The 13,109-nt window shown below is 54.7% G+C and overlaps 1 long non-coding RNA gene across 2 annotated transcripts; it reads right to left on the bottom strand.

Annotated features, from left to right (window-relative positions):
- Window positions 1-553: 553 nt before the first annotated feature.
- LOC140897829 (uncharacterized) lies at window positions 554-11,270 on the bottom strand. 2 transcript variants are annotated; one of them, XR_012154823.2, is made up of 3 exons: window positions 10,697-11,270; window positions 2,324-7,405; window positions 554-1,460 (listed from the first exon to the last, which is right to left on the bottom strand). It is a non-coding gene; the product is annotated as an uncharacterized LOC140897829 (long non-coding RNA). The 2 variants fall into 2 exon arrangements; XR_012154824.2 differs by having other exon boundaries at window positions 2,324-2,725; window positions 5,152-11,263.
- Window positions 11,271-13,109: the final 1,839 nt, after the last annotated feature.

Here is a 13,109-nt window from a genome sequence, read left to right as displayed (position 1 = left end):
CTGGGTCCATCAGCTGCATCTCAGCTTCTCCCCACTTCACTCCCTTCAATGCCCAGGGAAACTGCCAACACCTGTTCCCTCCTCCAAGTACTGCAGAAACCCTCCCAGATCCAGCCTCCCTCTCAAGCCCTTTCCACCCCCCAGGCACTGAGGGATAGACCCAGAGCTCCTGTCTTGTCCTCTCCCAAAACCACATCCACCTAGTGAGCAACACAGGACATTCTTATATAAAGCTCCCTTCCCAGCATGCCTTGCAGTGAAGCCCATAGTTCCCATCAGCCCTGGGAACTACAAGTCCCAGGATTCACCTGTCCAGGGCAGACTTGGGCCTGGAAACCCTCTTAAAGGGCCAGCACGCCCTGCGAGGATTCTCCCACAAGCTGGATGGGGGAGTGGGAGGGAGGTGGTGAGAAAGCCGTCTGCGGGCTGCCGAGTCCCTGGTGGGGCCCCCACTCCCTTGGCAGCCCTGCCACACCTGCCCCCCTCCCCACCCCAGCTGAGATCTTCCCCATTCCTCTGGGTGTGGGGCAGCTGTGGGACTCCTCCCGGGGGCCATGATGGGGCCGGGTCGGCTCGAGGCAGGGTCAGACTGGAGGGTGCGGCTGGGGGGGACAGAATGAGAAGACGGGCGGGGGGCTATTGGGGTGCGGGGCGGATGAGAACAATGCTCCAAGGCTGCCCCAGCCTCTTCCCACCCCTCCCAATAACCCTTCCAAGCTCCCCCCTTTCCCCCCACGGCCAATCCGTCTCCCGGACTCCCTCCAACGCCACCCACCCCTTGACTCCCAGCACTATGCCACTTCCCACTGGCTGTCCCAAAACTTGTCCTGGCTACGCCTGGTTCACTCCAAGCCCCCCTGGTTTCGGAGGTGCGTGGGGGATGGGCTCCTTCCTCCCCCGACGCCTGCTGGGGGCAAACTGGTGAGAACTGAGACGTGTCACACACCCAGCAGCGGAGGGCTGGGTAATGATGGGAACGAAGCAACACACGGGGGTGTGGGCGAGTTGGGGGCCGGAGTGTGAAAGCTTGTTCTGGAATAGCCCAGGGGCTTTGACGTAGGTGTGATCACACTCAGATACACCCAGGTTTTGACATAGATGTTAATCAGACCCACACACATCAGGTTATTAGAATGAATAAAAGCCAATTTCTTGTGAGAACCGGTCACATTCGCTGGTGTGTGAAGTCCGTTTCTGATCGCTCTGAATTCTTCACGCTTGTGCCTCCCCTCAGCGAGGTGTGGAAATGTTCTTCCAGCCCACGTGTGATGTGACACTGATCCTGTGAATCCACCTCGGCCCATAGATCTTTTCCCTGACCGATTGTGTGAGCTCCATTTCCTCCGCCTGCGTCTGGGCTCTCTTCTGCTGAGACCAGAACGAAGGACGAAGGCGGCTAGGGCAAGACTTCTGCAGAGCCAGCCTAGGAGAGCTGGACAAGCGCTGGTGATTGGAGCGGGCTGGAAAATAGTGAGGAGTTTTTGTGTGGGAAATCTTGACGTTTCTTCCAAAACCTGGAAATCTTCAGCTGAACTGGGAAAGTTTTTAGCTAAACATTTGGGGGCGTTGATTAAAAATTGAAATTTTTCCCCACAAAAAAAACATCACCATGTTGCTTAATCAAAAACGGAATTTTCCACCAGCAAACCCCTCTGACAGAACGACTGACCAGCTGTACTGGGGATGGGCCTAAGCTGTGTGAAGCCCCCTCAAGGGCAGCACGGCCCAGAGAAATGCCTCCCTAGTCGGGCATGACTTCCACGGTCAGGTATGGGACACTCAGGTTTGGTCCACACCTAGAACTGTAGGGTTGGCATAGCGACACTGGTCTGGGTGTGAAAACCTCACCCCCAGTGTAGCTGCCTCTGTGTTGATGGACGAGCGTAGCTGTCGATGTAGCTACCATCACGCTGGGAGGTGGTCCTACCCCGAGGGGAAAACCCCTTTCCTCACAGCAGGCCGTGTGCGGAAAGGATATGCGGGCGTAGCTGTGGCCACCTGGCTATGCTGGGGGATTCACTGCCAGTGTAGTCTTCCCCGGGCTCAGTGTGGGAGTTCAAATAGAGAACTTCCCTCTGTTCCACTTCCTCATATAACCCATGCGGAAATAGCAAAATGCCCCAGGGGGCTTTGGGCTGGGACACTGACCTGAGAGAGGCCATGTGGCCAAGTGAGGATACGCAGGGAATTCCACCGCCCTGCGTTTCCCTACAGATGAAACCACCCTGCAATGTTTGCCAGGTGGTAAGTACTAACAAAGTTCAGCAGAACTTCCCCATTGTGCCCCCACAAGGCCACATCATCCTAATTTCCACTGACTCACCTGCCCACTCTGTCTGATGAGGGTCCCTTGCCCCGGTGAGGACCTTGTCGTAGGCTGTCTGTGTCATCAGTGCTCCCGGGGCTTCGATCCCAATTGTCTTGTTTCCTACTAGAGCCATCTGCTCTGTCTCCAAGTCTCTTCCTCGGTGCCTAGTAACACAGGCTCACCTGCTCCGATGTGTCCAATGTGGCTGGTGTGGCCTGATGTGCAGTTGAGTGTTGTTCTAGGGCTTTGTAAAGAGAGGCTGGATGGCCCAGTGGTTCAGGCCCTGGGCTGGCACTCAGGGGACCACGTGGAGTCAGTTCTCAGCTCTGACACAGATTCCGTGTGACATTGGGCAAGTCACTTAGCCTAGCAGGGTACAACGGGGCCCTGATCTCAGCTGGGGGCTGCTGAGTGTTCCTGCAATATCAATAATTACATAAATGGTCCCATTGACTTGGGAACTACTCATGTCAGGAAAGTTACTTATGTATGGGTGTTTGCAGGATCAGGGCCTTTGCTCACACACAGCACATGGTAGGTTTCTCAGTTAGACATTCAGTCCAATAAAGAAGCTTGTATGTAAGTTATGCAGTGAATGAGCCATCTATTGATCCCTGAATTGGTCACTCTACTCCACAATAGCTTGTAGGAACAGCAGACGAGCTACTGCAGTAAGACTATTGTGAATTAGCAAAAAGTTTTTCATAAATATCAAATATCTCATGAAGAGCAAGATCAGACTGGATAAGGTCAGTACAAAGAAACTCCTCACAATATGGGTTACTAAGAACGAATGGGAAGCGTTCAAGAGAATCCAAAAGGTTTGGTTTCTGCAGAAGTAAAACTGAGTAACAGTAAAACCAAGAGGGAAATAGCAGTGGTGTTCTGTGGTGGTGAGGAAAGACTAAGTAAATGGGAAGTGAAATCAGCTATAAAAATAACCTATAACAAGTGGGGAAAAGGGGAAGTTGACAGAAAGGAATATAAATGAGAAGTTAGGAATTGTAGAAAATTGATAAGATAAGCAAAAAGATACAGGGAGAAGTCTATGGCCAGTGGAGTTAAAGACAACATTGAGTTTTTAGAGGGGTAGCCGTGTTAGTCTGTATCAGCAAAAAGAACGAGGAGTCCTTGTGGCACCTTAGAGACTAATAAATTTATTGGGGTGGGGAAGGGGCGGGGGCCATGGGGAAGAGGCGGATCAGGGGCTGGAGCAGCACCCAGCTGCCCAGGGCACCTGGAAATTTGGTGCCCCAAATTTCCTGGTGCCCTACGCAGCTGCGTACTTTGCGTATGGGTAGGGACGGCCCCGCCGATATGGTATGTAGAGGATGTCAATCGCTATTTATACTGAGCCATTGTGCATTCTTTATTTGATCTCCACCCACAGTGAGTTGGCTGAAATGATCTCTGCCAGTTTCCAACCCAGTCCACCCGTTGACTGAGTGAGGTGGAATGTAGGAGGACAATGGAGAGTTAGGGAGTGAGGTATGATTAATGTCTGAGTTTCAAGGGGCAAAGCATGCAGTTAAATGGTGATTTCTATCGGTTTATGTACTTGTCTGCGTTCCACTTCAATAACCTTAGAGACAAATTTTCTAAAGTGCTCTCCGTTGGTCTAACTGGTCTCATTGAAGCCAGGGTGGAGAGCGTTTGAAAATCCCACCTTTGATCTTTAGTTAATAATGCTTTTCATGTGGTCAATAAGTGATCCCACTAGTGATCCCACTAGTTCTGAGAAAATACCCACCTGCAGCTTTTAAATGTTCAGGGCCGAAGGGACACTGTCAATATTAACTCAGCTCCAAGGGGAAGCTTTGGAAAACAAGAAGCTCTTTTCTTATGCCCAACGGCAACGTTTCCACAATAGAAACCAAATAAAAAGATGTTATGTGTAAACAGCTGTGTTTGAAATGGAAACAACGCGGAGCTAAGAACCTGACAGCAGCACGTAGATACAAAACTAAAAAAACCTGCACCAAAACAAAACACTCTACACAAAACATTCTTCTCTTGTGAAGACAATGAGAGAGACAGACACGGAACAGGTGTAAGTCACATTGCTCAATGTGACTGGAAGGTGCTCAGATACAAGAGAAGGCGCCATCAAGCCCCTTTATGTGGCAAAGATAGCCGCAGACAATGGAGGCATCTGCCCAAGGACTAGGCTGCCTGGCAGGTCACAGCTGCGCCATGTGGGCTGAGGTCCCTGGATACAAACACTGGCTCTAGCTTGTGTGTGTTTTGAGCCAGGAGCAGCAGTTGTGAGTGTGATCTGAAAGGGCGCAGAGAGACAGGGCTCCTTGGGCACAGAGCTCGCTGCAGGGGGAGACTTGGGAATTTTTGAGCAAGGAAACTGCCCGCCACTGTTTGTTGCTACTGTGGTCTGGGAAACAGGACTTTAGGCACAGTTTTTGTCTTCTAATAGAAGCAACTCTCTGGGGTCCTGATTGGCTAGTAGCTTGGACCAAAGAACGAAGAATGATAACCTGTGACAGAGCCAGGAACTGAACCCAGGTCATCGAGTTTTCAGCTAATGCCTTAACCAAAGACCACGTTTAAACCACTAGATGCTAACGAAGATCAATGCTGATGAACCAGAAAAGCCAACTATTGAGCACAAACAGTGGGGGAACATAGATATTTGGAACGTTGCCTCAGGAAGGGTCTAAAGCACAGAATTGCTCACCTGTCCAAAGTGACATATGTTCGTGACTGCCGACAGAAACGTAACATAGAAGTGGTGAGATTCTTTTGTTATCGGTTAACACGTTGCCCATGGACTTCCCAGAAAAAAAGAAGTAAACAAAAATGTATAGAGAACAAAAACCAGATATACTTGCCTAATTCCCCATTTGGTGCTCACATTCATCATCATATGACTATATGGAGCCATAAAGTTCCCCACCCTGATGGTCAACAACCAGCTACATTCAGACTGCTGGGCAGAGAAAAAAAAGTATATAAAATATTGTACCTCTTTAATTGTATCCCCCATACACACTTGGTTCTTACTTCTTGTCACAGAGTCCCCGGGCGATGCTCTGGAACTGCTCCCTACAAAGCCAGGCAGGACTCTGGGGAAGTCTTCTTTCTGTGAGCAGACTGTCTCCAGGACACACAGCTCACGCAACTTCCACCTTCCTGGGTCTGACCTTGGAGCATTCAGCATCCTCTGCCCCTCCATGCGCTTCCCACAGTGAGTCTGGCCAAGCCAGAGAGTCCTGCCCCACAACTCCGCCGTCAGACGTGACTCTCAGCCAGCCAGTAAAACAGAAAGTTTATTAGATGACAGGAACATGGTCTAAACCAGAACTTGTGGGTGCAGAGAACAGGACCCCTCAGCTGGGTCCATTTTGGGGGGCAGTGAGCCAGACAATCACGTCTGCACTTCACTCCATGTCCCCAGCCAGCCCCAAACTGAAACTCTCTCCAGCCCCTCCTCCTCTGGGCTTTGTCTCTTTCCCGGGCCAGGAGGGCACCTGATTCCTTTGTTCTCCAACCCTTTAGCTCTCGCCTTGCAGGGGGGAAGGGCCAGGCCATCAGTTGCCAGGAAACAGGGTGTCGGCCATTCTCTGTGTCCAGACCCCTGCACACACCTGCCCTCTAGGGCTCTGCAACGACCATACACCCTTATCCCACCACCTAGATACCTAAGAACTGCATAGGAGAAACTGAGGCACCCCCACAATATTCAGAGGAAACATTAAGAACAGTCCCGCTTCGTCACACTTGTCATCTCTCAGTGTAAGTTTTCTATGTCTTCCTAGTGTTTGTACAGTGTCTAACACAGTGGGGTTCCAATCCCCACAAATACCAGCATCATTCAGGTATTTGATAATGTCTGTAGAAGTAGCATATGTGTGTTTATGCATGTGCGTGTATGCGTGTGTGTGGATTGGTATTTATATTGAATAGTTGAGTGTGTAGAGCATATAAATTTGACTTTACTGTACAGACTGCAGAAGTGATAAGTCTGTGGTATGTGCGGTGGGTATACAGGACTGTAAAGGTGTTAGCAGTTAGGACTAGTTGAACATTTTCTACTGAAACTATTTTTTGATGGAAAATTGGGATTTCCATTAAATTAAATTTCACGCAAAAAAGGGTCTGTTTCCCGTGGAAAATTTAGACTTTTTGTTGAAAAGCTGAACACCCAAAAACGGAAAGGTTTTGAGTTTTGGCTGAAACCCCAAATATTTTAGTTTGAAATTCTGCTGCAGTGCATCATGGGAGCTGTAGTTCATCTGCTTCATGTCCCTATATGGGCAAGGCTCACCAGACAGACTTCATCTCTTGTGATGCACTGCAGCCATGGGTCTTCCATGATGCACTGAGGCAACTCCCCAAGAGGGGAGACCATGGTGCATCTTGGGAGATGTAGTTCAGTCAGAGAGCCCGGACTACAGAGGAGAATGGGATCATTATTATTTGTATTATCATAGCACCTAGGAATCCTAGTCATGGACCAGGACCCCATTGTGCTAGGCGCTGTACAAACAGAACAAAATGACAGTCTTTGCCCCAAAGAACTTACGATCTTATTACATGATGGTTACAGGAACTTTAAGTATCTGAAAGAAAACATGCAGTGAGAGACAGTCCCCGCCCCAGCTGAGATCAGGGCCCCATTGTGTTGGGCGCTGCACAGACACACAGTGAGAGATAGTCCCTGCCCCACAGAGCTCACAATCTACATACGCAAGACACACATGGTGGGGGAAGAAAGAATAGTGCTGCCTTTGTATTGTACAGATGGGAAACAGAAGCACAGAGCGTTCAAGAATTTGGCCATGTTAGAATAATCCTAGGATTAAATGTAACATGAACAAAGCCCGGTGCCCTTGCCCATGGTACAATCATATTAGTTAATAGCTCTAGTGTAAAACACACCTTAACATATCAGGAACCAAAACTGGATTTCTTGATCGTAGTGCACGACCTTAGCCACACAACCATCCTGAGTGATAAGAATCAGGCTTTGTCATTTTTCTCATTGTATATTGAAATACAACAGTAAATAAAATGAAATGAAAACCCAGCTTCTGTCTGAAATGTTTAAAAATCTGCTACTGTTACATGTAGTGTCTGTGCTTCCTGAAAAATAAAAATTAGAAGCAATTGTTGTATCTACATTTTCAGTTTATATCGATTCTTTCTTTCATTCATTTCACTCCTCCCACCATGAACCCTTATCCTGCAAACCTTTAAAAACACACCGGACTTTGCTCACATGGATTCAGTGTGACTGCTCATGTGTTTCAGGTTAACTAGGCATTGTTGGCCAGCACTCATGATTTTATCATAAGTGTTGTGGTACTTGGAGGCAACTGGTGCCAGGGTGTGTGTGCTGGGTGGGGGGCGGAGAGGGGTAGGGGGCAGAGTGGAGGGCACCCGGGGGCACCCAGCTTTAGCAATTAAAATTTGAGGGAGGCCCAGGGGAGGGTCAATGATCCCATCTAGAGGATCACATGACCACCCCACCTCCCCCTCCCATGAGGCAGCAGGATGGGAAGGTGATGGGGGTAGCATGTGTCACCAAGGGCATGATGGGAAGGGGACGGGGGCTGCACAGGGGTCACTGGAGGCAGGAGGGAAAGAGGTCACAGGGCTGCAGGATTTGCGATACCAGAGATAATTAGGGTGACCAGATATCCTGATTTTATAGGGACAGTCCCAATATTTGGAGTTTTTTCTTATATAAGCCCCTGTTACTCCCTACTTCCTGTCTGAATTTTCACATTTGCTATCTGGTTACCCTAGGGATAAGACATCTGCCAGCTCGCTCTTTCCCCGGCTGTGCTGACTTTGCAAGGCAAAGGAGAGACAAGTGTCAGTGAAAGGAAATTTTGAGCAGTAAATTCCTCTGGTCTCTCCCATAAACGCCCCAGCCCGCACCACGCACAGGGAAGATCGCTGAGCATGCAGGGGCTGGCTTTAGAGTCAGAGTTCATTGCTGTGTACGTGATTTCTCTATTGCTGAGGCTGCTTCAGCTATGTGGCTTTTGCCTCTGGGAGCCTGTTGTGGGCTGGGGGTGCTGCGGGGGAGGGTCAGGGGTCTGAGCGTGACACTGTTTGAGCAGCTCCCTCTCCAGGGAGCAAACTGCGGCATTTCCCCCTGTTCCCAGCAGGGGTCAACATGGAGCTGCATGGCCCCATGGCGGAGCCGGGAGAGGGACCATTACCCTGAGGTAAAATTACCCTGATCCTCCATATGGGGCTCTCTCTGTGGGTTAGTGCAGTGGTGAGAGCCTGCGCCCACCTCCTCCCTTCCCACTTTGGGGGTGGGTCACGTGTTCCTTGTCCTGCCCCCCATCTCTGCAGCAAGACATAAGTGTCCACCAGCAGCTTAATCCTGTGCCCTAGGGTGACCAGATATCCCGATTTTATAGGGACAGTCCTGATTTTTGGGTCTTTTTCTTATATAGGCTCCTATTACCCCCCATCCCCGTCCCGATTTTTCAGATTTGCTGTCTGGTCACCCTACTGTGCCCCCTTCCCTGATCCTGCCAGTCTCAGGCAGCCAGGGAGCAGCCCCTCTGCCCCATGGTGCCACTCACTGGGGTTACTGCTCCTGCCACCAGGGGGAGCCCTAGGGGAGCGTTGCATGTCACGGAGAGGGCAGAGCTCATTGTGATGTGGGTGGGAAACGAGCTTCAGCGGTGGGACCAAAAGCGCCCAGAGAATTCCTGGCCCTTCCCCTCTGAGTGGGGATTTCAATGGTCCCTTAATGCCTGATGCCCTTTGTTCTTCCTTTCCATAGCAACCTTTGCTAGCCCTGCAGATTGCTAATCTATGTTCCAGTTTGAACTGGCCAGCAGACAAAGGCATTCATTATGTAACCAGCGTTTGAGTTTGTTGCCAACACAAACTCCGAAGGAACCTGTCTGTCCTCATTTCAGTTGCCAGTAAACAGGATTACAAACTTTCCGGGTATTATACAAGTCAGAACAGATCTCGTTAGGCGAGATCATTCAGAACTCTTATCTTTGGAATGTGAGCACCGCTGGTTTCCCTTTCCCATCGCCGTGCAAGAGTCCAGGGAACAGTCAGTAAAAGTGAAAGGCAGGGCATTTAAAATGGGGCTTTTTCAACAACTTGGGGCAACTGGCCTATCGAACTCCCAGCCACACGAGCTCATCATAGCCAAGGGCTTTACGGCCTTCAGACAGGGCACTGGACATTTATCTGCAGAATGGGGAGATCCTGAGGTACACAGTCACTACAATGCAAACAGGTTTGGGAGGGATCTACCCATCCTGCTTCAGGGCATGAGCAGAGGTGTACTGGGGGAGGGGTTGTGTCCCTCCGTGGCCCCCTCTCTCCCTCCTTTCCTGTCCAATATCCTGGGTGATCCTTCTCCTGCCCCCGTTCATGCAGCAGGACCTTGATGGCTTGTGGGGGCTAAATCCTGCACCCCCACCCCTGGAGCAAGGCAGCAAGCCCATAGCAGCACTTGCCGGGCTCTCTGCTCCTGGTGCTCTGGGGGGCACCCTGGGTGCCATCAGCAGGGAGTGGGGTTAACCTGTGTCAGCCCGCGCCCTCTTTCGTCACAGGTCCCCCCTCCTGGGTAGTTAATGGCCCCTCCCCACACGGCAAGGTTAGGAATGCACAATAGGCCGCACTGGGGTCTCTCTCCAACAGGGGGGTCTCCCTCAGCTTGGCTTGTCCCTTGAGGCTGTCCCTGAGCCTGTGTGCTGAAGGGGCAGACGCTCTATCCTGGCCTCTGGCTGAGCTCAAGGGCTGCAGCGGGGAGGCAGGATGGCCCAGTGGTTAGGGCACCCGTCTAAACCCTTCTGCTAGGAGTTAGAGACATGGGTTTAATATCTGACTCTGCTACCGACTCCCTGGGTGTCCTTGATCAAGTCACTCAGCCTCTTTGTGTCTCTGGTCCCCATGTGCCAAAGGGGGGTGGCTGCATTTCCCTCCCTGGCAGGGCACAGTGAGGGTGACGTGTTGACTGCGAGGTGGCCCTGGGCACCACGTTAGCTAGAGCCCCTGTCTGCTTTAGCCTAGGGAGCCTCAGCTCAGCAGGGCTCATTGGGAGCCTTGGGACACCCAGTGCAAGTGAGGAAAAGGGGAAGGTGCCCCATAGGACCCGTCCCCACTGTGAACCCTTATTGCAGGAGGCTCTGGGCTCTGCAAGCCTGAGCAGAGAGGTCCTTGGGGCAGGGCCCAGATGTTTGTACAGCACCTGGCATGCTGGGGGGCTGGCCCACGACTGGGGCTCCTAGGTGCTCTGGGGACACCCAGAAATAGTAACACAGCGGGGCTGTAACTGAGCCTGTCCGTCTGGTTCCCGCCTCCCTTGACCGACTCCCTGCTCTCTGGAGGGATGTGATGTTTGCAGCCCCGACACAGCCAAGCTCATCTGTCTCCAGTGATTACCTTAGTTTTCTGCTCGAAGCCGTGAACTCTGGATGCACCCGCCTGTGTTTCCCGGCAGATTTTATCCCCAGCTGTTTATGTTATTTCTACTCGGCGCCGCACAGAATTCTAGGTCACCGGCTCAGAGGGGCCCCGTGGGCGGCTCCCCGCCGGCAGTAGCGGGGCAATGTTATTGCCCGAGTGGGTGGGGGAGGTTCTGTGGCAGGGGAGACGTAGGGCGTCAGAGCAGAGGTGCTCCTGGGGGGGTCCCTTCCGGCCTGGCGGCCGGTGGCGAAGAATCGGGGCTGCGCACCGCTGGGGTGAGGGTGGCCTGGCTCTGCTGAGGAGCGCGCTCAATGGAAGAGGAGGGCCCCGTGGATTCTGTTTGCCCGGAGCCGTGTGTGGCGCCCAGACCCCCCACCCCCCCGCACACACTCACACAGCAGATTCAGATCACACCAGGCGAAGCTCGGCTCTGTGGGTGGCCTGGGAAAGGGGCAGGGGGGCTGCAGGAGGAAGCAAAGAGCAGGGGAAAGAAGAACCGGGTCTCCCAGCATTGGGGGCTGAGGTGACAGTGGGGGAAGGAAATGCAGAAACAGGGTCAGGGGTTTGGACTAAAGGAATTAGCAGAGGGTGGGAAAGGGGGCAGGGCTCGGGGGGGGCGGGGAGGAGGCAGCTGCAGATGGATGCAAAGGAGATGAGAAGGGGGCAGTGTGGGGGCAGGGCTGGGGGGGTGCAGATGGAGGTGGATGCACGGGGTGTAGGAATGGGGGGCAGGGCGGGGGGAGGGGCGGTTGGGGGCAGGGCTGGGGGGTGCAGATGGAGGTGGATGCACAGGGTGTAGGCAGGGGGGGGCAGGGCGGGGGGAGGGGCGGTTGAGGGCAGGGCTGGGGGGTGCAGATGGAGGTGGATGCACGGGGTGTAGGAATGGGGGGCAGGGTGGGGGGAGGGGCGGTTGGGGGCAGGGCTGGGGGCGTGCAGATGGAGGTGGATGCACAGGGTGTAGGAATGGGGGGCAGGGCGGGGGGAGGGGCAGTTGGGGGCAGGGCTGGGGGGTGCAGATGGAGGTGGATGCACGGGGTGTAGGAAGGGGGGGCAGGGCGGGGGGAGGGGCGGTTGGGGGCAGGGCTGGGGGGGTGCAGATGGAGGTGGATGCACAGGGTGTAGGAAGGGGGGGCAGGGCGGGGGGAGGGGCAGTTGGGGGCAGGGCTGGGGGGGTGCAGATGGAGGTGGATGCACGGGGTGTAGGAATGGGGGGCAGGGCCGGGGGAGGGGCAGAAGGGGGCAGGGCTGGGGGGGTGCAGATGGAGGTGGATGCACGGGGTGTAGGAATGGGGGGCAGGGCGGGGGGAGGGGCGGTTGGGGGCAGGGCTGGGGGGTGCAGATGGAGGTGGATGCACAGGGTGTAGGCATGGGGGGGCAGGGCGGGGGGAGGGGCAGTAGGGGGCAGGGCTGGGGGGTGCAGATGGAGGTGGATGCACAGGGTGTAGGAAGGGGGGGCAGGGCCGGGGGAGGGGCGGTTGGGGGCAGGGCTGGGGGGTGCAGATGGAGGTGGATGCACAGGGTGTAGGAATGGGGGTCAGGGCCGGGGGAGGGGCGGTTGGGGGCAGGGCTGGGGGGGTGCAGATGGAGGTGGATGCACAGGGTGTAGGAATGGGGGGCAGGGCGGGGGGAGGGGCAGTTGGGGGCAGGGCTGGGGGGGCAGATGGAGGTGGATGCACAGGGTGTAGGCATGGGGGGGCAGGGCGGGGGGAGGGGCGGTTGGGGGCAGGGCTGGGGGTGTGCAGATGGAGGTGGATGCACGGGGTGTAGGCATGGGGGTCAGGGCCGGGGGAGGGGCGGCTGGGGGCAGGGCTGGGGGGTGCAGATGGAGGTGGATGCACGGGGTGTAGGAAGGGGGGCAGGGCGGGGGGAGGGGCGGTTGGGGGCAGGGCTGGGGGGGTGCAGATGGAGGTGGATGCACAGGGTGTAGGAATGGGGGGCAGGGCCGGGGGAGGGGCAGTAGGGGGCAGGGCTGGGGGGTGCAGATGGAGGTGGATGCACGGGGTGTAGGAATGGGGGGCAGGGCCGGGGGAGAGGCGGTTGGGGGCAGGGCTGGGGGGGTGCAGATGGAGGTGGATGCACAGGGTGTAGGAAGGGGGGCAGGGCGGGGGGAGGGGCAGTGTGGGGGCAGGGCTGGGGGGTGCAGATGGAGGTGGATGCACGGGGTGTAGGAAGGGGGGGCAGGGTGGGGGGAGGGGCGGTTGGGGGCAGGGCTGGGGGGGTGCAGATGGAGGTGGATGCACGGGGTGTAGGAAGGGGGGGCAGGGCGGGGGGAGGGGCGGTTGGGGGCAGGGCTGGTGGGGTGCAGATGGAGGTGGATGCACAGGGTGTAGGAAGGGGGGGCAGGGCCAGGGGAGGGGCGGTTGGGGGCAGGGCTGGGGGGTGCAGATGG

Source organism: Lepidochelys kempii, chromosome 14, assembly GCF_965140285.1.
Source record: "Lepidochelys kempii isolate rLepKem1 chromosome 14, rLepKem1.hap1, whole genome shotgun sequence".
In the NCBI taxonomy this organism is placed as follows: domain Eukaryota; kingdom Metazoa; phylum Chordata; order Testudines; family Cheloniidae; genus Lepidochelys; species Lepidochelys kempii.
The sequence above is the reverse complement of the archived record's forward strand: the minus strand, read 5'-3'. Positions and strand labels throughout refer to the sequence as shown.